Source organism: Pogoniulus pusillus, chromosome 14 (genome assembly GCF_015220805.1).
Source record: "Pogoniulus pusillus isolate bPogPus1 chromosome 14, bPogPus1.pri, whole genome shotgun sequence".
Classification (NCBI taxonomy): Eukaryota; Metazoa; Chordata; class Aves; order Piciformes; family Lybiidae; genus Pogoniulus; species Pogoniulus pusillus.
This window is the reverse complement of record NC_087277.1, coordinates 24,242,429-24,266,470: the sequence shown is the minus strand read 5'-3', so window position 1 is coordinate 24,266,470 and position 24,042 is coordinate 24,242,429. Positions and strand designations below refer to the sequence as shown.

The 24,042-nt window shown below is 43.1% G+C and overlaps 1 protein-coding gene across 3 annotated transcripts in view; it reads right to left on the bottom strand.

The window, feature by feature from the left end:
• PAG1 (phosphoprotein membrane anchor with glycosphingolipid microdomains 1) overlaps positions 1-24,042 on the bottom strand; it is a 108,221-nt gene that overhangs the window by 25,002 nt on the left and 59,177 nt on the right. For 2 of the 3 annotated variants that reach the window (XM_064154601.1, XM_064154603.1), the window contains exon 3: positions 11,500-11,564. The gene's annotated coding sequence lies outside the window, so the exon portion shown is untranslated. The remainder of the gene's footprint in view (positions 1-11,499; positions 11,565-24,042) is intronic. The other variant, XM_064154602.1, reaches the window with a different exon arrangement.

Below are 24,042 nucleotides of genomic sequence, written 5' to 3'. Positions count from 1 at the left end.
AACAGAAATGCTCATCGCTCTCTTTACTCCACTTTCATGAGTCTAAAAATAGCAGAAGGGAGCAGGCAAGAACGAGAACCAGGTTGGTGAGGGAGAATTTATTCTTAGAAACCCCCTCATTTTGGAATGGTTACACACAGACATGCAGTGACCCAAATAGATCATGGCTCCTATCATTCCCTAGGGTATTTGAACAGATAAAATGCTGACGTGCACCAAAAAAGGTTTGGGGGGAAAGGAAAGGCAAAATCTGCACGAAAACTGCCAAAAAGATTAAAAAGCACAGCAGCTGGTACACAACTGCTAACAGGCAAAGACAGCACTGCTGGCAAACATAGGTGAAATAAGGCAAAATGAGGATGGGAAACTCAAAGATCAGTCCAAACAGATGGAGAAAACAAGCCAGTTACCACAGAGTACCTACTGCTGTCTTGTAAGGACAGTAATTTGACCCATTTTAGGACTTCCAGCTTATTCCACTGTGCTGCTGCTGCCCAGTGATCGAGCCTCAGGCCACTGACTTCCCTCGTGCAGCTTCCTGATTCGGTCTGATTGCCCTCATTGCTGTTCTGTGGCTCTGCAGAGGAGACTGCAGGATTGGGAGACCATGGGTCAAATCCACAGCAGATCTCAGATGAGTTGCAGAGCACAGCAGAGCAGTAACATGGGCAGCAACTGCAGTTTTCTCTCAGCCCTCCCACAGTTTTTTTGCTTCCTAACAACAAAGTCCCAGGTGGCACTGCAGGCTCAGTGAAATGTCACACGTGTGATGTGATGGGTGGGAGTCAGCCACCCATTATGAGATGCGTGAGATGCCCAAGTGTGTCTGTATGTGAATGATGTATCTGAGCCTCCCATATTCCCAGGGGCTACCAGGCAATGGAGCCTGATCAGCTCCAGGGGATGCCATTTAGTTGCCTAAACACTGGCAGCTAAAACCACTTGAGTTGCCTGAGGACATCCAAGCTAGCTGGATGTCTATGCAGGTGTGTCCACTGAGATGAACAACTTGATGCAGCAACTGCAAGAGATTTCTGCCCTTCTGAAATGGCAGCTGAAGGCCAAGGGGCATAGCCCATGGCATTTAAACAGCATTAAGTGCTCTCTCTTCAGGCAGATGAAACCTGCATCTGGATATGGTCAGCAGACATGGTACAGGACCTACAGAAAAAAACCTTGTGCTTCTCAAATAGCCATTAGAGACTATGACAAATGTCTCAGGGGATCTCAGATAGCACCATCTGCTTCTGGGTGGGCAGCAGAAGGGGCATCTGATCACCACTGACTGCAACAGGGCCAGAAGGTGCCTTGCAGGTACTTGCCTAATTTAGGAATTTTCATGTGCAGTTGCATCTCGTACCAGTAATGTCTTACTTAATTGTTACATGGATAAAAGCATCTTCCTCTACAATCATCTCCTGCACAAAGCTGAATGCTCTTAGCACAAAATGCCTCCCAGAAAGCCTGAAGGGTTGGTGCAGGGTTGAAACATTTTAGTTTAATATCAGGAGACCACTTTCCTCCAAGCAGAACAATGCCAGAGCATCACACTGCAGCCAGCTGGCAGGACAAACAAAATGAAGGTCCAGGTTTTCAGAAACGTTCACTACCACAGACTCTATAATGTTTAATTATGTGGTGGTGCCTAGAACTCCAAGCAGAGAAGAAAAGAAGCAAATAAAACCACATGAACCCAGTCATCATATGAATATTTAAGACCCCTCTACTGCAGCATCAGTGGGTGGGCTCATACCAACATTGCATTAAACTTCTCTGTACAGATACAGAACACAAGTGTAAGCATAAAATTAGCAAACAACTATCAAAAGACCCATATTCAGGGGAGATAAAGGGGAAAAAATCCTCTTCTCCTTTTATGAACATTTTTAAACAAAATATTCATTTTTCCTGTAATTTTTCCCCATTAAAATTTTATGTCACTGCAAAGAGAGAGGTATGTGGGGAGCTTCTGCCCCAGTTCTGTTCCCAATTGCCTCATAGAGCGACTGCAGGCAGAGTGGCGTCCCCTCTGTGGAATTTTGTGCAACCCTAGGTTTCTTTTCATTAAATCAAACATTCACATTCACATCTCCACACTAAAATATTCGATCTGCATTAGAAGCCACTATTTACCCAACTAATTCTACACAGAAGTTAAATAAGTAAGAAAGCTTTGCACTATGCAGTTAAAGAGATTGGCAACATTTCAAAAGTGACAAGAAAAGGCAGAGTCCTCAAGAAAAACATAATTCTTGCTGCCACAGAATGCTCCCAGGAATTAAAAAATATAAGTCAAGCCATAGGCTTCTTCTGCAGGCTGCTCCTGGTGTGCTGCTATGACAAATAGCTGAGTCCTGCAGCTAGTGCTAAGCATTAGTTTCTACTTTGTGAAAGTAAGTTGAAACTTAACTGCCAGCCCTAGGTGCAAATCTTCTGAGGTTGAATCTCTTCCCCAAGTAAATAGATGGGATATAAATAAGGTGGGAGCTCTGCAGAGTTTAAAACAGGAATTGCCACTGCATTAACAGGCTATGGCAATGTTAAGTAGAAGTATTTGTTTTAAAGTCTCAGCAGGCTCATCCTGATACCTATTGCATAAAACCATCTGCCAAACAGATAGAATCGATCTCTGAGGGTGTCCTGCTTGGTTTGTAAATTTACCTACTGTGTCTAAGTACATAACTCATTATTAAAAACAGTCAGACCTGGTCCTTCCTGAGGATAAACTGATGTTCCTCATAATCTTTTAAAAAAGCCCCACACAACAAGAGATAAGGAAGAGGAGGTTATTTAAAGAAGAGCCGTTATGTTAAAGGCTTACTCCTGTGGCCCGAATCAACATGCTGATGTGGACTCCAAATCATCTTCACAAGATAATTATCATTCATAATTGGCACTTCTGAAGCACTTTCACAGAGCTGAGCAAATATTGACTAATTAGCCACACCGGAGTCCTGTAGGGTAGATGAACAGGTACACTAACCCCTTTTTATATCTGAGCAAATTGCTGGGCAGAAGAGCCTCAACCCGGGGAGGTTTCCAGCCTTAAGACCCCTCGCCCAGCCTGTGTCATTCCCACCACTGGCATGTTATGTGCTCCTTTCTTCCAGAGAGCAGATGAGCAGAATTCTGTTATCAGGGCTCTGGAAACAGTGGCTAAACCTCAGTTTGTTATCCAAGCAAAAGGTCCAGATCTTCAAATGTCAAAACTAAACCTGAGGGTTCGATGCAAGCGCATGCAGTATTTACGTGAGGCTGGTGGCCTCTTCTGCTGAGCAACGCTCCAACAAGGATGTACTGCACGATTATGGCTTAGTCCCTGAAACAAAAGATTGCACAGCTGCTTGTAACTAAATAGTTACAATAAATGCTCTATGTGTACGGAGTAAGATACTCCACTTAAAGTTCAGAGAAATCTTATTGCCTGCTGCGTACCCAAAATGAAGGGTGAAGAGAACATGAAGGTCCCATTAAGAGCCTCCAAGAAGCTCTACCTTCATGCAATAAGAAACACAAGGCAAGCAAGATTATTAGTCTAGAAGAAAGGTCTATAAACAGAGTGAAGATCCTGTGAGGCCACAACCACTAGTAAGTCAAATACACCATCAAATATACCCTCCATTAAATGCAGCTCTTCAATTAAATCATCCTTAGGAAAGCAATGATTAGTCATTAGTGTCTCAGGTTTTCTGGTTCAAACCAGCAAACCCTTAACGATGGCTTTGTTCCAGAGCTTTGTTAATACTCACCACATTCAAGGGTGACAAACAGGTCTCTTCCACATAACTGCATTATCACAAGCTTACAATGTACATGATAGGAACCATTTTTGTGTGGTGTAATCCTGCTTTCTTTATTGAAGCCACTGGTTATATGTTGTGTCTAATTTCAGCTACAATCTCTTTAGGGCAAAGATTGCGTCCCTGTGGTTTTGTAAAGCCTCATTCAAGTTATAAATGGCATATAAATTAAATAAATAAGGAGAAAGCACGAACTGGGGGAATTTATTCTGCGTTTATCAGGCCTTAACGAGTGAGGATTTACATATTTTTCAAATGGATTTCATTAAGATAATGCCTTCCAGAGATCTCTGCTGTTTTTAAGGAGCTGGGAGATGCCTTTTAATTCAACTCTAGCAAGTAGCTAGGTAAAAATGATAACAGGAAAAATCAAGTTAGTGTGGTGACTGCTTGAATAATAAAGCCAGAGTTACTCCACTCTGCAGCTCGATCATGTGTAACTGCTTCTGAGGCAAGCAAGTTTCGATCCTTGCTAAAGGAACATTAACATGATGGCATTTTACCTCCTGCATTAGTTATCTACTCTGAACAAGCCTAGAAAAAAAACCTCAACAATAACAACAACAAAAAACCCAAACAATTTGGAATAGAACACAAGTGGATGTTCCAGTGAGGAAAATTCCCCAAATTCCCCCAAATCTAAACACAAAGGCCCACAACAAAGGAGTACAGATTAGGTGGCTTGGGCTGCAACAGAGAAAAAGGGGTTTCTGTGCTCAGGTTTAGAGAATAGTGAAACAGTCCAACAAAAGTTAGCATTTTACTAATTTTGCACTCCTAGCCACTCAACCCCCATGAGTGCCCTACAGTTTGGAGCAGGGGACAATCCATCATGGCCACAGTCAGCAGTCATAAGGCAAAGCAAATCCTGTGATGAAGCTCTGTATGCTGTACTTTTGCGCATGTTTTTTACCTCTTCAGGAGAAAGAAAGGACAAAAGTGTCAAGTTTTACCTTTGTATAGAAATATGTTCATGAAAACAAGCATTCTCCCTGCTCCGAGGCTTTGATGAGCAGCTCAGAGAACTCAGACTGTTGGGCTCTCACACATTAGTGAAGAAAACAGGGCAGCTGTGGGCTGTAAGAAGGGGTTCCCCCAAGTCTTCATCCTCTTCTCAGGTAAATGCATCTACAGCAAGACTGGTAAAGCAAGTAGGCTGTGTTCTTAGCAGTGTGAATTGTCCTGGTGAGCTTTCTGCCCCTACAGAATGCAACTTCACACACCTGTAAAGCGAGGGGTCTGGTACCTCCGACTGGAACACAACATTACAGATAGACATTCCCCATCCTTTAGGATGCCAATCTCAACTCAATGAACTAATTATTTTTCTCTGTTGATTAACAACACTAAAACCTATGAAGGCGACAGCATGTGAGGTGAACTCTGTATACTAGGCTGAAAAATGTGCCCATTTTCAGAGCGTTAATAACATGCCCTAAAATGGCCATTCACCCTCAAAAGACATTAGTATGTAGTAGCAGCTGCTCATCCTCTGAGTGTAGATGAATGTTGGGAAGAGGTACTGAGAGGCTTTGTCCTAGAATTTCATGTCACTGGTTTAAATGTGACATGAAGAAATTGTTTTAATTGCCCCTATAGGTCCAGGGACAGAAATCATCCTGTATGGGTTGCTGTCTTGGTAGGAAGGATGCAAACATCTTTATCTGGTCAGGATGTTGATTGAGAAGAACATGGACACACACAAATGTTTAGAAAGCTTCACCATGAAGCAAAGTGAAAGAAAATTCCTCCTTCCCAGTAAAACAGTTTTGCACAATATTAGCTAGGATAGGTTTTGACCACAAGACTCACACACAAAGATCTGATCTCTTGCAAGCATGAGCACTGGAAGAGAACAAACTGCTATTTTTGAGATCAATGTTACAGTTCAAATGCTGCAGACCGTATTGAAGGTGTCCAGAACTGGCTCTGGGATTTGGAAAAGAAATGAAAGAGACTGTTGTAGAAAGGTTGGTGGTGATCACAGCGCTAATGACCACCAGAGAAATACAAGATTTTTTTGTAAAGCATCATTATCTACTGGCCTTGATTGCTAATCAAGACAAGGACTCTAATGCCTGCTCTAATGGGGTTTGTCTCAGTAATGCCCCTGAATGGAATAAACTGCATTAAAGCCAGACAAGCCACGAAGGGAGATAAATAGCAAAACAATACTCTGAAAAGCTAAAGATTCTTTTAATCTACTATTAAATGAGTTACCATCCATTGCACCCACAGTTAACTGCGGTCTTTCCAACCCATTTGCTGAATTGTACCACTGAAATAGAAATGCTGCTGTCCTCCTGCTTAAAACATCAGATTAGCCTCCACAATGGCTGGTTTGGCTAATGCTGGACCAGAAGAGGCTGCATGTCTCTTTGCTTCTTTAAAAGCAAGGAAAAAAAAGCTTCTCTTCCTCTTAGATAGAGGAAATCTGACCCCACCAAGGTAGTCCTGCATGTAAGCTGAGCCTCTGCACATCATGAGGATGCCCCACCAAAGAAAGGCTTCAGTGCTGCAGTGACAGATACCAACTGATCTCAGCAGGCTTTGGATCATCCTCTTAATGTTTATGGGATGGGCCACAGAATGCCAGAAAGATTAATTAATTGCTATTGTCTTCCTCTTCCTTGTTCCTTTGGCCTTGCACATCTCCCCTTTGCAGATGCTGGCCCAGCGCATTGCCACACTGAATTTCTTCATCTTGATACAATTGTGTTTGAATCCCTCAAAAGCAATAAACCAGATTTTCTGACGCATGGGAGTATCCTCAGCAGCTGAGGAGCAATGCAAACTATAGCACTTGGGGCAGATCTTGCTAGAAAAGGTGACAATTTATAGATAAAATGACAACCAAGGTATAGAAGTAGTGATACTTTCACAGTCACTTAAAAGGCAAGAGCAAAATATTTCCAGGAGTCACAGAATCATAGAATCTCTTCTGCTAGAAAAGACCTTTAAGATCAAATCCAACCATTCTCTAACTCTACTAAGGCTGGTGCTAAGCCATGTCCCTCAGCAACACATCTGTGCCTCTTTGAAATACCTCCAGAGATGTGGGGATTCAACCACCTCACTGAGAAGCCTGTTTCAGTCTTTGAGAATCCTTCCAGTAAAGAAATTGCATCTAATATTCAACCTAAACTACCCTGGGGCAACTTGAGTCCATTTCCTCTCATCCTATCACTTGTTGCTTGGGAGAAGAAATCAAACCCCATCTTCATTCAGCGAGTTGTAGAGAGCTCCAACCTTTTAGGGAGTTAGAGACTGAGAAGGTCACCTCTCAGCCTCCTTTTCTCCAGACTAAGCAACCTCAGCTCCCCCAGCTACTCCTCACCAGACCTGTTCTCCAGACCCTTCAACAGCTTTGCTGCCCTTCTCTGGACTTGTTCCAGCACCTCAAGATCTTTCTTGAAGCAAGGGCCCTAAACTGAACCCAGTACTAGGGGTGTGGCCTCACCAGTGGAAAGACAGATTAGCTCTTTGTTCATGGTGCACACAAAATGTAGGATTGTGTACCTTATCTTGAGGAAATTCTCAATAAAGGCCTTTAAAACCTGAGGTTGTAGTTTAGAGAAAATAGAATTAATTCAGCAATAAATAGTGGTGGTTTTATTTTCCCTGGGGGAACCTATGGTTTGTGTTACTTCTGTAAAACAGTTGCTCTCCTGCTCTCAAGGGACTGTGAAAGGTCAGCAGTATTGAACAGACATGATTTATAAAGTACTCTGCCATGAGAGGTGCTGTGTGAATGCAAAATATTATTAGAGCACACCTTCCTTAATTGATGCACACTGAAATGGAGCTGGCTGTGCCACAAGAGCAGAACTCGTACAGCAGAGGGCTGGCTAAGGCTCCTGCCAGTCTACGACAGCGCAGGGCTACATACGTCTCAGACAGATTTACCTAATGCTGAAGTTGTCTGTGTTCATCCAGAATAGGTGATAGGTAGATCTGAATTTGAAGACTGTGACTAAGGAGGCAAAGATCCCACATTACGCTGTGTGACAGTGACAATGACAACGTGGCTTCTGAGGCAGCTGCAGGCATGTTGCTCCCGTGTAGCCCTTGCACTTCCTGCGGGAACACCACCTTACACAAGGCTGCTCTCAAGTGTATGCCAGGAATGCTTGGGATGCCACAGCCCTCATGTGCTTTGAAAAGCCACCTTCAGATGGCACGTTTGGACTCCAACTATGCATCCTATTTATTCCTGGCTTTGATGGAGGCTTTCAAGTTTCACCTGCTTACTTGAACGCTGAGATTTGTTCACATCTAGCTCTATCCAAAGACGCTTCCTGAAAACCAATCTCTTACCAAACTGAGCAAGAATGGGCTGGACTGGACTATTGCTCCCATCCTTTCTCAGGAAAGCATGAATCATGCTTTCACCCCACTTTCTTGGTAGTGATTGCAGTTTCTCTCTTTTTTCTGACCACAACGGTCTATGCTTTAGCACTACAATAAATAACCAGCTTGAAGGAGATGAAAATATTTTAACAGCTGGGGCAATGACATTATTACTCCACTTTACTGTAAATGGAAAACCTCTCATTGCCCCCTGCCCCTCAAACAAGGACAGAGATTGCAGAGATTCACCTTCTGAATCCTTTTCAAAACCTAAGCCAAAAGATCTCACCAGCACAATCTGTTCCCCTTCACATTATTATTCCCACTTTCAGAGATTCTTTTATCTAATTCCCTTCCTCCCTGAAGTTTACACTGTCATTCCAAACATTTTTCAACAGCACTTCTCTTCCCTCCTCTGAAATTCCTTATCTCTTATAACCATCTCAAACCCTTCTTCAAATAAAGCTATTTTCTTTCAGAAAAGAAGTGCTATGAATTCAGCTCTACAAAGTAATCTGGTCCTACCTTTACCCCTCTGCTAAAACAGATTTTTTTTTTCCTTGGGGTTTGGCTTTTGTTGGGGGTGTGTGGAAATGCATAATATAGCACTTCAGCAAAAGCATATGAGCTTTCTGTTCCACAAGGGCAAGAAAGAAGTTCATACTTTTGACTACATTCATGCCTTCCCATGGAAAATGATTAATCTGTCTGGGAGGTAAAGAAGATTTCGATTCTCTGTATTCAAGAGAACAGTTACAAGAAGTGATTTCATGGGATGGCTTAATTTTCTAGCAACAGAAGCTTTATGCAAGAATAACATCACCATTATCCTCATCCATGTAAAATATTTCTCTCATCCACACCAAACAGGGTCTTCATTTACTCAATACTGAAATAAAAAAGGCTATTGTATTTTTCTCTTCACTGTTGACTTCAGTACTTTGTTTTTTTGTTTTCTTTGGGTAATTTTTACTCTTAATAGATTTGCTTATTTGGCTCCAGCTAAGCTGCTGTAGTACTGGCAGACAATGGCACTCTTAGGATGCACTACACATGATTAATCTGTACTCCCAACTGAAAGCATTTATCATCTGGTGGCTGTCCTGCCTATCTTTCCCCTGTGTTTCCAGTCCTCCTTTCCTAAGAAGGAGAATGAGAAGAATCAATGTGGTGTTTTTAACCTAGGCCTGAGAGCTAAAGATGTCATTCCCTATGTGTAAATGTAAATTTCCAGCTGTTAGAACAAAGAAATAGCAAATGTGAGGCAGATGTTAATACATTAGCCATTGTTGGTAATACAAGCAAAAATCAACTTTAAAAATTCCCCCAGCTATTCCAGTAATGAAAGCCTAGCTGCTTGGGCATTTACACATGGCCTGTGCCCACAGAAACAAGATTTAACTGGCTTTTTGCAGTCCATGGAGTGTAGTCAAATCCTCTGTGCCAGTTTTTTCTCTTCTAACAATCCACAAGCTAAAAACATACAGCGAACAAAATAACATCCAGAGGTTTCTTCAGCTTAGCAATCTGACAAAAGCCTGAAGACCATTTAGGGCTCTACTCCTTAGCATGTACTGCACAATAAAGTCAAGCAGGATCTGAAGGATTCTGTATCCTATGCTATAGCACAGTTTTTTCAGGATCATATTCAGCATAAAAAGTTAAACCCCACATCTGGTTTCTATCCAGTACCACTTTACAATAAGCCTTCAAGTATTTAGGAAGCCGACACAGGGCAACTGCTCTGTGCTCCCGGCCAGCCCTGCTTTCTTTTGAACCCACCCACTGAAAAACCTGCAGCATGTCTGTGGACAAAATAAGGGGTTCTTGTTGTATCTAGTATCTTTGTTGCTTCTATCATCTCCTGACCCTTGGAAGCCTCTGAATTAACTTCTGTCGTGGCATGATGAACACAAGCCATAGCAAGAGGCATAGAGAAGAATGAATATTCAAAGCATACTTATAGTTTAGATTCTCCTCCAGAGTCTCCAGCCTTTCTGTAGTTTTCACCATCCTACATCTCTCGTCATCTCATCTCATCCCTGCAATGGACCTTGGATTCTCATGAATCCTGAAAGCCCTTCCTTCTAATGTTAAGGCAGCAGTGACTTCCTATTGCCTTGTACCAGGCACATTGTGTTTGTAATTCCTTTCACACTGAGCAATTCATTAAGGGCTCTGTTTTGATTACCAAAATGTGTGAACACAATTTTAGTATCTCATCTATACAGGGTCACTCTCATGTCAGCTCGTTTTCGACTGTGACAGTCTTTTCCCATCCTAAAGGCAAAACAGTGTTTACATTTGGCTAGTTAAAATATTTACATTGCACATTCAAATGATGCATTTTCCCAGTGACAGGGCTCTCTGTGGTATTTCCTCCCATACCTACTATGGAGCGGAAAGAGATGATTAAGATGAATATTCTGGGTGTCTCTAAACAGGCAGATTAAGGAAACCAGCAGCACAGCTCTACTATGGCAGCACTCAGCTCTACTATGGCAGTACTGCTGGGCTCTGGGATAGCCACGCAGGCTATGCAACAACCTGGCACTACAGGAAAGCCTGTCTGTCTTTTAAAGACCTCAAATCAGAAGAGCTTCACGATTTTCACTCATCGTATTTCAAACAGGTTCTTCAGTTACTGACTGTTTACTTGTTCACTTGGTGCAGGAGGTAAAGTAAAACATGACAGGCATAGGTCTTGGGAGGTAAGAATGATGCTGATCATCAGCCTGTGGATAAAAGCGTCAAGTGCAGTGTGTCTGAAGCACTGCAGAGATGATAGGGATTGCTGCCCAGCAGGAGAAGAGAGAAGTGAAGTTGAGAAGGAAAGGTGACACTAAAGCTGGCAGGGCAAGGTCATGAAGTGATGGTATTTCTGGGAATCAGAATATACACTGGACTCTCCTGTTTTAATTTAGCACTTGCAAGTTGAATAACAGACTGTACAAGATGCTGCGCAGAGACTTGCTGCACCAAGAGGTACACCAAACACACAGAGGGGTGAGCTCCACAAGGGGACTGTTTGAATCACAGAAACATTCAGGTTGGAAAAGACCCTCAGAATCACCAAGCCCAAGTGGGAGCTTGAAGCTTGTGGGAGAGAAAGAGTAGGGATAGAAAGCTTCACACAACAGTGAAATCCAACGTCACTGAAGACATGTTATCATCTACATCATAAACAATTCTGGTCCTGTATTTGTTACAGGAAAGACCACCATATGGAAGTCCTTTGAGAAGAAATCAGATGCATAGTGAAAAAGTTTCTCACACAGGAACTCCACAGCAATGGAAAATTAGGAAGAAAAACTTGCAAGCCTCATCTCTCAATGGGTACATTCCTTACCTGACAACACCATCCACGCAGGTCTTCATACAGCCTCTCCCAGCCAGGCAGCAAAAGCTTCTGCGCTGGAAAAGAAGAAGAAGAGCTGGTTAAGGAGCTACCACAAAGGCTCTGCCTGTGCTTACGCCCATCACAAGCTCTGCTGCATCTGTCTGTTTACAGAAACATATACAATAGATGAAAGTTGATTGTGTAAGCAGAAGCTATCTATTTTAAATTGACCCTGCCTGCTTGGTGTCAAATAAGTGGGAGGAAATAGGTTGTAAAAGTCACTGTATAAGCAAGACACAGGGCATTTAGCAAATGAACTTTAGGAAGGATTATTTTAATGTGAGAGATGTACTTGTTCCACTTCTATTAAACTACAGGCAAATGAAACAGTGTGTTTGCCCATTAAAATAAAGCAGTAAAAGTAAAGTAATGGGCTCCAGTGTAAGGCAGGGACTTCACAGTGATGATCAGTTTTGATTTAACCACGTTGATCCATATGTATTTTTATTTCCTGGTGAGAGGGCCTACAGTAAAGCTTCCACTGAGAAATGGATGTGAAATGCAAGCTCTTTAATTATTCTGATTTAATTTTTTTGGGCTTGTGTGGACAAGCTGTGATTTGAGATGTCCACACTTGCTGGTCCTCAGTAGGTGCAAGAATATCTCTGACATACATAGAATCTAATCTATGATCTCTCTTCTTTCTCTCAGGGAGGTAACAACCATAAATATCTCTCATTTGACAGACTAAAACAAAAATAATACTAAGTGGGTCTAAATAGGATTATTATTGCTTTTAAATGTCCATCCTTGGAGTAGCAAGTGTTGTCTGGAACACCTCTCCCTGATGAGGAAGGCATCATTAAGATGCTGATGTTCAAAGAGCAGGATGGGGGGTTCCAGCAGCATCCCCCCAGCCCTGCTGCTTGGCTGAGAGGGCTGGGGAGGGCAGATCTGGCTCCCCTACACTGAAGCCTGCAGTTTCCCTCTCCTTCGTCAAGGAGTGCAGTGGGACAGCCTGTGTGGATGCAAGGGACAGGCTTCTTACCTACCCACAGAGTCGCCCCACTGAGCAGCAAGGTGGCTGAGCACAATGCAGTGGGATGGACCCTGCTACACAAAGGAGATGCTGCAGACTCCTGGGCTGGGGACTACAATAAACCCAGATACTGTGTTCTGAGCAAGTAGTTAGCCTTGCTATTTTAGTCTAACACCTTTAAACATGATCTCCTTCAGCCACCCTGGCAGCTAAACAACTTGCAACTCCCAGCCTTTTGCTGGCCAGCTAGCAAAGCCTGGCTGGTTGGCAGAGGGATGTCTAGCAAGATGGGTAGTGCTGGCGCTGTCCCTAGCAGGATGTTCTCCAGAGTTTCTCCTACAAGTCAATGTGTTATTCTTTGAAACAGTTGCTCCCTCAAGATTAAAACTGAACTGGAGCACAAAAGCAGCGTGTGTCCTCTGAGGTTGCTATGCGCCACCGGGCAAACAGGAGGTAGGAGCTGTGTGCTGCCGAATTACATCTGCTGCTACTTAAACACACTTGAAGAACACAGTGAGGCTCATGAGTGCACATACGACTCTCTCCTTTTTCATCTCCTCTTAGAAAAATAGTCCCCAGTATCTTTTGAGTGTCATTTATGACATTAAGTACCTAAAGCTGCAGTAGTGCAGCCACAAGCCCAAAAACACATCAACTTGGGCACTCAACACAAACAACTGCTGCCTTGCCATGGCTTGAACATTTAAGGCCATGTTTATCACCGTCCCCACTCAGCACTATACACTTTCAAAAAAACACCCAACAATTACAAGCAACAGCAATAAGAACAGGAAAAGACCTGGAGAACTGCTCAGAACACATACAGACTAAATTCTTTAAACCCAGGAATAGAGTAGTCATTTTAAAACTACTAAAGATATCACTGAAGTAGTCAGAACACAGAAGAAATACCTGCACAACAATATAAAATCTCTTCAGCACAGCTCACAGCCTGTGTAATCTTAGTTGTTACAAAGAGGCTGCAAAATAAACACACCGACAATCTTTCTTTATCCTGAGGTGGAACAGTGTTAATTTTTTACCACTGTGCAGGATGTTTTATACCCCAGGGAGTACCTGTAGGGATGAGCAACTGTCTCTGGCAATAGGAAGGAGTATTTACATTGCTTAATAGCTACATGTTAGCATATTTCTATTAGCAAAATCCATTTATTCTTGCATATACACAGTAGCTTCTGGCTTAAAAAGTAAGAAAGCTGGAGGAGAAGACCAAATGCTCTTTTCTTCCTCTGGTGGGAATACAGATTTTCTTATTGCTGGGAATGCAAACTAAACCCACAGAAAGGGGAACAAACTGCGATAATCCTCAGCTGCAGCACGATGCCATCATGAAGGTTTATTCTCCTTAGGAGCACAGCAGACTTCACAACTTTTACCCCTCTCTTAACCCCCATATTTTAACTAATAATTGAATAGCAGCTATTACTACCATGCTACCAGAAAGATAACATTACCTTCCATTAACAAGGACTCCTTATGCCGGCCCCCGTGTGCGTTGTGCAGAAGACCCCAGGAGTAGCTATTAATGCTGCTCAGAAACTCCTTCTTGCCGTTAGCGCAGCTCTAAGAGTTTCTTGCCCCCCGTCCTGGGCCGCCGGCCGATTGGGTATGCGCGGCACAGATCCCCACCTTCTCCGGCTGCCAAGCGGCCGCAGCCTGCGAACAATGCCGCCTCTGTCAGCCTGCGGAGCCAGCCCTGGCACAAAGACGCGCTCCTCTACAGCCCCGCACTTTTTTCTTCTCCGTCTTGGTGCACAGTGGTGAGAGCGGATGGGAGCGATGTCAAAGCTCAGGAGGAGCGCGGCGGTGTGGGCGCTCGATGGGAGATGCAGCCTGCCCTAAAGGGAGGGCTCCCTCCCTCGCTTCGCACGTTTGTGTTTCGGGTCCGCGGGTGGCTGCGGGAGCGAGCAGCCGAAATAGGGGAGGAGTTACACCAAACGCAGTTGGTGACTTGAAGCCTTGGCTGCCTTCTCGAGAGCAGGACGAAGGAGCCAGAACTGTAGCATGAGGACAGAGCAGCCTGCCCCCACTGCCGGCCCTGCCCAGGCGTTATCCCTGGGACAGAGCCTGGATGTAGCAGCTTCTGCTGCACCGCACGGAAACCACACGGCGGAGAGCCTCCGAGCACGCTGGCTACTCGCTCCCTCCCCGGTTTCATTCCCAAGACGACACGATATCTCACGATCTCAAGGTGCGCCTGGAGGATGAGACAATGACTGACATCCTCAGCAGGTGCTTAAGGCTGCCACCAGGAAGAGGGAAGATAGCAGCACCTTAAACCTCGTCTGCGAAGCTCCTCTAGGAAATGGGAGAGGTAAAGCAGAAAGCCCTTTAAAAAACCAGACATCTGAATTCATCTGGTTTTGAAAGGCCCATCAGGTGCACACATTTCACCCAACGTCAAGTTTTTGTTTTCCATCAGAGAACAAGACACAATCTGGCCCAGTTCCAGAGAAGTGATTATCCCTTGCTGAAACCAGTTAGAATTTTACAGTTTAACTCAAATATCCCCAAGCCAAAGTCTACCAAAGATAGTAGCTGCTCCAGATTCCTCTACATTACTCATAGTTCAGATCTTAAACCACACTGCAGCTGACCAGAGTGGCAAGCAACAATGCATTTCCTTCTAGGAGGAAACCCCAAGGGACGTGCAGCCTGAGGGTGAACACATGCACAACTATGAACTCATTCCAGGTCCCTGATGAGCCATCATTACAATAATTTCCCATGCAATTAGTATTAATTGGTTACTTGCTGGCAAGCCCCCACGGGCCCTATTTCACCCTTTTAGCAGGTCCACCAGGTCAGGTTTGAGCATCAGCATCAGAGCCAGGCAGTCAACACCAGTGCCCCAGCTCCTGGGGTTTGTTTTTGCTGTTAAATACTTGGGGAACTGGCAGGAGTTATCCTCAGTTACAAAAGATCAGAGATAGGCCATTTCCATATAAATGTATATGAGTTTGTAACATGAGACAGAAAAACAAGAAGGAAATTTCTAGAAGGAATTTATAAACTTTTTTTTTTCTAAAGTAACTTGTTTCCAAGCCAAGGCCACACTCCAATTGTTTATAGGAGAGCTGAGCAGTTGAGGCAGCCTTGTAAGACTGCATCTCACACTCAAAGCTACACTGAGAAAGGAGAACTGTAAATAAGCCCCCACTTCTTCCAATTTTATTCCTTAGTAACAGTTCTTTCTCATTTTATCTCTTAATAAGATCAAGTTGTTTGTCTTAAGCATCTTGCCAAATGGATTTAAAGAGGATCAGGAATGCCCCAAGACTGCACAGCAATAAACAAAATTGGATGTTCTTTGACAGACCATCAAAAACATCTAAACCACATTTCAGAGTGACTTTCCAGGGTTTGTATTGCAGCTGATGGATCTCAAACGTGATCTCTTTTTGCTCTGCAGAATTACATAAGTAATCTCAGAGAACTCCTAGACTTCTATCTTTAAAACCCCCTCAAGTGCTGAGGCAGTTACTTAGAGTCAAAAGGATGCCCTAAATGAGAAGTGCAGGGAGACCAGCCTGCACACACCATTCAATAGCTAGTAAAGGATGACACATTGAATGGTAAAATACATTAGGAAATGCTTGTTGCTAGAGGCAAGCAGAATTACTTCAGCTAAAAGAGGTCAAGTATAATCAAGAGCAACATCCTACAGGCTATTTTTTCCCTCCTTCCTTTCCTGCTTCTCTCCTAAATTTCTAGTCCATATGAATCAGTGGGTCCTCAGCATTGCTCTTCTCAAACTATATTTCTACTTTACCATGAAGCCTAATGGAAAATGTCTAATCCATGGTATACTTTGGTTTGGAGGCAGCTGAGAACATTAATGATGGTTACTTCTCCTGGAAATCTTGGGTCTGGAGTGGAGGAGAGCAATACAGCCTGCCTGTGCCACCTCATTTAATCTCTAGCAATGTGCACCTTTAGATTTTACTGACAGGCTCATACCATACTTAAACTACATGAACTGAAGTCTGAAACCCAAAACTCAGTATTTACACTGCTCATCCGACATAGAGAGGTTTACCATTAATGTATATCTCATTTAAATGGCATAGCTCATATTTTTTTCCTTGGAGGTCATTCTCTATGGATCTCTGTGATGCTCTTTGATTTTTGAAAGCCTTGTCTTTTTTTCAGGCCTCACATTTGTAGCACTGAACAACATGAGTATATGCACCTCATCTGGTCCTCCCACCTGCCTGAGCCCAGTGCTGGATTGTGCTAGGTTCTTTCCATTTATGGGAGATCCACAGAACAAAAACACTTTTACATATAATCAAGCATCACAGTTCACTGCATCTCAGTGCCTGTCAGTCCAGAGAAGCACCTGTATATCTCCTATGCATACACCAGCCTGTCTCCACTGCTGAAGAGGGCTGTATTTCATGCTGAGCCGTCTTATTGCAGCGTTTTCCTTGGACACAGGCAATTGGATCTATGGCCTGTTCTCTGTTAAAAGCTTTTGACTAATTCAGGTGAATACATCATCTACACAAGTTACAGAAGACTTATGGCCATGTGGATCTAGCCTGTGTCTAAACTCAAGCCAAAGACTTACAAAGATTTGAAGTGTACCAATGCAATTCAAGTTATTACAAGAATGCAAACAATTATACATCTATTTTTTAATGGCAGTTTTGCAGCAATACAGTGATTACAGACACCAGGCAGTCAGTAAAGTGGTTTTAGGCTTTTTTTGTTTGTTTGTTTCATTTTTTTCCCCTTCATTTGGACTTTGTGTGTGTGTTGATTGTTTGCTTTTTAAGAACACCTGATGTCATTTGCAAATATATTTCTCCTCCTTCCACATGTCTGTTTTGCAGTGATAATGGAGCTGGAACTACCACCTCATCTGCTTCCAGCATTTACCAAGCATTTGAGCATGACTCTTAGGTTTCCATTTGTAGTAACCACAATTTCCAACTGTTTTTTTCACAGAAATACTTGATAAATCTGGGCTTGCTTAAGTCCAGACAACACCAAATGTATTCAATCTGTTACAGTCAAGACTAAATACTTACATATGGTTTCCTAATGCTATTTCATTAGAACATAGATGGCTACAAATGTGCTTCCTTCAACTTGAGCTTGCCTTTCATTCTTCCCTGCTGCCCATTAATAAATTACATTACAAAGTTTTCCACTCTTCTCAATTTTCAAATCTACCCCATTTATAAAACCAAATATTGTATGTCAAGAGCTTTTTAGACTATTTAACAGGAGTGGTCTTAAATGACCAGGGATATTTTTTGTTTGTTTGTTTGTAGTTTAATCCTCCCCAACATCTTCCCACTTCCTATTTTCCACTCCTTCATTACATTTCTGGTCAAAGCTCCTTCTGACTCATGACATTCAAATGTTTTCAGATTCAGTTGAAAGAATTGTGCAAATCCATTATCCTGTACTGTCATAGCTAACCAGGAGAAACTCTTCTGAATTATTTGGCCATATGGACATGATCTGATTATCTAAATCACATTGCTGAAGACTAAATGCACAAGGCAAAATATATATATATATATATACACACACACACATAAAAAAATAAATCTGATTGAAGTGTGCTCAAAAAAATTGACCAGACCATAAGGACACTAGTGGGCAAAGGTTCTGGAAATGGAAGAGACATTATGCTAATGAGTAAAGCAATAATCAGAAAATATAGAACTCTTTATGATTTGAGGACTTAATTTTGAGATTATAAATGCAAGACATGGAATAACATCCTTCTGCTGACAAGCTAGGATAGAACAGCAGAGAAGGAGGATACCACTGTCACCACTTCATCACCAGTCATAACTGCTCTGCATCCCAACTTGCATTTCCAAGTCCTGATCTTGTTGGACCCATCTGAATGATGCCAGATTTGTTGCCAGAAGTGGTGGCATCATACTCAGCAAAAGCACACCAGATACAACCGGTTTCATTCAGGAAATTGCATTGTATGCAAAGTCATTCCTGAGAGGCAGTTGTGCAGTTTTTCTCTCTGCTAGCATTTGCACAAACCACACAAATCTTTCTACCAGAGCTACTGCTCTGTAGAAACTATTGGAAGCACATTTAGGTATTGAATCAGTGGTAAGGAAATCTGCAGCATTTATTTATTCATCTTACAAGGAATAGGCAAAAACAGAGAAAAGAAGAACCCTCTCTCAGAAACTTCCATTTAACCACAGTGAATCAAGATAATGTTTAATATTGTAAGATTCATTTCAGGAAAAGCAGGTTGGGATGCAGATTGTCAGCTAGCAGTTCTTGGTCTCTTTGCTTATCATTGTATACTTCACAGTGAAAACTAGTTTAAAAAGCAGGAAAAACAAGATTAACAGCCTTTATCTTCATTAAAACATAAATATAGTTGGTTAATTACATCAAACTTTTCTCAAGGCAACTAAGGCTGTTTGTACTATCCTCCTGAGTGCAGAACAGAACAGAGAGATGGCTGCCTGTGCACCTGCTTCACATGGCACTAGCCCAAAGTCTGGCAGTAATGCCTGAAGTTTGACCTATGTTACTGGTATAAAACAAAAAAAGAGAGCCTAAAGAAGATGCTGGCTCCTCAAATTCCTAAAGCTCCTGAAGCAGATGAATAATAGATCAGTAAGAGAAAGTTCTTGCAGTTTCTTTCTGTTGCCTTGGGATTTCATGCTTTTTGTCTGGACTCCACACTTGCTTATGAGAGATCAGACTTTGGTTTATAGCTGATATTTTAATGTCCTTCAGTACTCTGTTCTTCCATGGACAAAACCATGGATGGATTAGCATCCCAAACACGGTTCACAGGGCTGGACCCAAGGAATTTAGAGAGTTAAGAAAAAGGAAACTTGAAAGATTTGGTTTTTTTAAGTGTCTGACAGAGCCAGGCTTATGCAAGGGTGCTGATAAACTGGACCCTGTTCTATTTTTCAAGTATACCTTCAAGAAACAGTTCCGAGGATGATGTGGCCCAGTAAGCCAGAGGTGCCTGGCCACCAGAGGAGCTCTCTGAAAGAATCTGTTCATAAAGACATGACAGAAGCTGGTTGGTTGTCATTTTTTTTAAAGTAACTAGTAACAACATCATGGAAAGTATCTTGAGCATTGAGGATCAATCACAGCCAGCAAGCAGAGGATCAGTCTCCCCCAGCCTTTGATATATAAAAGCCACCATCTTCAATGGAGACTTCATTTACCCTGTAATTACTAAGCAAGCCTCTACAGGATCACAGCTCAATAAAGCTGATGATGCTAGATCAAAGCTGCTGAGAGCGATGATCACCAACAAGCCTGTGTCTACCACAGTGCCTTCCTTCCAGGGGATGAGATCTGCAGCTACCTGCTGTTTATGTGCCACCACCTACCACCTTCTTCCTGTGTGTGGGAGGTGGCAGATCACAGACTGGTTTGAGATGAAAGGGATCTTAAAGTTCATTTAGTTCCAACTCCCTGCCATGGGGAGAACACCTCCTACTAGACTCACCTACTCAAGGCCCCATTTGACCTGCCTCTGAACTCACTCCATACCTCTGTAAAAAGTTCCTCTCAAGCTCTTCTGCATCCCCCTTCAAATACTGGATGGCTGGCATGGACTGAAGGGCAGAGTGCAGAGCATCAGTGCTCAGACAGGGACTTCCCAGCGTCCTGCCTATGTCTTTGGAAAATAACCCACTCCAGTGGGAATGCCAGTGGGATGAAACATGATGCTCAAGGAATCCTGCACTAACTTGTGAATAACAGGGGTTGTTTGTTTTAACCTTTGAACATGATGTCTGTCATTTTTTTACAGAGGTTGCTGAAACAACCAACTGGTTAGCAGGAACCTATTCACCATCTCCAGACTCCATGCTGGACAGAAAACCCTGGACAAAATAGTAAACAGAATTGCCTATACCAGCTTATTGAACTGGGAAAGATGCTGACAAATGCCTAAAACAGGGATCAGAGATGGGATTTGCTTGATCAAGCAAACTCTGCCAGAAGATGTAACTGCACACCACAGAGGATCAGATTGGCCTACCTTTAGAAAAATCTCCACACTTAACCAAATCCTGAAATTCTTGTTCAGTATTTGCATTCACTCCATGGGAATCGTATGGGCTTCAGCATGTGTTTTCTCCCACACCAAAGCAGCCAGATGGACAGACAGGGATGTGAGAAAAACATTTTCTGTTAAGCCTGAGGGGAGCTGAACAAGTAAAGAAGCCCTCATGAAGGCACCCCACCCCCTCCTTCCAAGCACGTACAGCCCTCTGTTCTGACAGCCTGGCTTTCACAGGGCTCCCTTTCCTGGAGTGTGGAGAACGAAGCAGCTGGCAGCCACTGGGTGGTTACTCCTGCCAGCACCTCCACCTGCAACTCAGATGTGTTCCTGGGACACTCTGTGCCATGTCAGAGTGGGGAGCAAGCATGGGGCTCCCTATTTCCACTGCCCTGCCATCCAGCACAGCCCTGGGAAGAGAGGCCATCCTGTTTCCTAGCTGTCAGTTACAGCAACACAGAAGGTGGCTTTGCATAAACAGTTTTTGTTCTACTAGATTCATCTTTCTCAGCCTGTTTCCTTCCCAGCAGTTGTTAATGGATTGCATTATAGTTTTTCTTCTTCATCCACATTCCTCCCTCTGCAAGGAAAGTGCCGGAGCAGCTGCAGCCAGCTGTGAACATCCCCACGGAGACCTTGACTGCTGCCCCTGAGACATCAGCAAGCAGATGATGGAGAACATCTTAGTTTCAGAGAAGACAGCTTAGATTGCTTGCTGCTGCGGTGGGAACCCCGGCAACAAAGCACTGCTCACCCTACAGCTGGGAAGAGGAGTGTGCCTTACACAGTGCAAGCAAGGAGAGATGTCCCTGAAAGCAGTGGCCAAAGGAAACAAATCAATCATGCTCTATGTGTAAGAAAGCCTCACCTTCTCTGAAGGGTCTCAGGAATAAGACAAATGACACTTGTGCCCTCCCCACCTTTGCTTTTACTGCTGGAAGAGGGGCAAGACAAGATATTAGTTCAATTACCAACAGATTTTCAGGTGGCTGTTAGCATCCTCCCTCTATTAGACACCAGAATTCACAGCGAGTCGGAACCTGAATCTTTACTCAAGCATGCCCTGGGAAACCAGTTTCTATTCCCTGCCATTGGAAGCATCAGAGCTGATAATCCCAATTGGGCCAACTAAACCAGATCTCTTAATTCTTCTGCTTTCCTAATCTTATAGAAGATAAACTGAAATAAGGATGGGTTATCTCACATGTGTGACCCCTTTAAAACTTAACCACAGACATTAAGGATGTGAAATACCAGCCACATAAAGACCTTCAAGAGATCTCATTAGCAGAGGGATGTAACTGGGCTGGCAGATACCCTTTCAAAAATTACAGGTCTTGCAGACACAGAAAAATCTCCTTAGTTTTCTTTACAAAGCAGGGCTTTTCTTTCAGTCTTTCCATTAATTCCCATTTCTGATAAAACTAAATTTACTGAGCTTGTCTTTTGTGAGCTTATGGCCAAAAAGAGATTACTGCAAAAAAACCCAGTTAAATTAGACAGTCATGTACATATTTGTTCATTTAAATAAGAGGCCACTCTTTGCATGCTGGTAATGCTGTCAGTAAGCACAGGATGTGTCAAACGCTTTGGTCTTCATGTTGCTTTGCACTGATATAACAGCAATTGCCAAAAGCTCTTCTTAAAAACCAAAACCAAACACTCACAGTGTTATTCTGTGGTCTTACAGCTAATCTTTAACAGGGAGAAGGGCATAAAAGGCTAAGCAACAGAAGCCATGTCCCCAGACAAAGTATGGATTTACAGTAAGTATAACTGCATGTACCAACCCACTGTTAATAGACACAAAGACCAGACCAGTTCAGATCTGCTGCTACCTGTGACTGTCTCTGAATTCTGCTTGGTGTTCTGCTCTTCAACCACCCCTTTGCTGCATCTCCATTCTTTCTGCCATCGGCTGCTCCAGCCCCCTCCTCTGGCTATTAGCAGAACCACTCACAGCACTGGCCATTCCTTACTTGATCCATCACTGAATCAGCACAACATAAATCCTCCAGGCATGCCCAAGCAATGCCACATTAATGCTTCATCTGTGCTGCAAGAGCAGCTCTCAAAACACCTACAAAATTATTTCAGATGACCAAGGCTTTGTTCTGTCTGCACTCTGATCAGAAAGTGGTTAAAACAGAAGTGGAAAACCACTACCAGTGATCTGAAAGATTGCATTCCCATCATGTTCCCCACTTTAAATCCTATTTTTGCCTGTGTAAATTTTTGTGCTGCTCTGTTGAAATCGTCAGCAATGCTTTGATTTTGTGCGGCTGGAAAAGCCCAGGACCTGATGCTGTGTACAGGGGCACCACTGCTTCACCTGTCGCAAGCCTGCAGGGCCAAGTCAGTCATTTATACTTCCAGACATCTGCCTGCTCAGGATGAAGCTTTCACAGGAATTGTTTTAACTACATTCTGTCCCATGCAAGCATGCAGCCAGAAAAATTTAAACCCTGTTCTTGACATGATCTTTTCCACTACAGCTGGAGTTTGTAGGAACCCCTGTGCTCCCACAAACAGTTGTGTTTCCAGCTTTATCATTTCTGTTTGCTCAAGACTCCTCGCCAGATCTCCTTCTTTCTTTGGCCCTAGAAGTTACAGATGTTGATTTTTTTGACTCAACAGAATTTTGCTATCCTCAATCATGCCTTAACATAAAAAACCCCAAACAACAACAACAACAAAAGGCAAAAGCCCTACCCCACCATACAATTCTGTGCTCTTACTAATCGTGCCTGAAGAACAGATGACTGCCTTAAAACTAAACAGAGTGGCACACTCACAATGTGAAGGATGCCTATCACTGCAGAGGCCTTATCTTCTGTGTTTTCCTGACTCTGCAGTAAATTGCAGGCACTCCCCAGTGGTGAGAAACAGTGAGGAAGAAAATGCCTTGCAAGGAACTATTTGGTAAGGTTTTTGTCTGTCAAACACGTGGCTCCCTACTGAAAGTGAATAATGTGAAGTAAAGCAGTAGAAAATGAAGTGGCTTAAGATTATACACAGCCAGTTGGGCTTTCTCTAAAGAAACATTACATGGACCCTTTGCAGTTTCTGAAGACGAGTTTCCAGAAGGCAAATGGAGCATGTGGTAACTGAAGGCTCATGTCAAAGGACAGCAGCAGGCAGGGTCCTGCACAAAGGGTTTGCATTGCAACTGCACTAATACCCTTGCTGCATAAAAGGGCAGGAGTGATAAACAGGAATGAAAGGGAAGATTAATTCCTGGTGGCTTTTACAGCTAATACCAGCCTGGAAGTTTTCTTCCATGTGGCTAGGCTACTCCCTGCTCTGAACTGAGACCTTTACACTCAGCAGCTCTACAAGCAGGACAAGAGCTGAGGTGGCTTCAGAGACCTGAGTGTGAAAACAAAAAAAAAGGATGCAGCACTCTCCTTGTTGGTTGAGGTTACCTGATTCTGGCCATTAGACCAGCTCATGAGCAGCA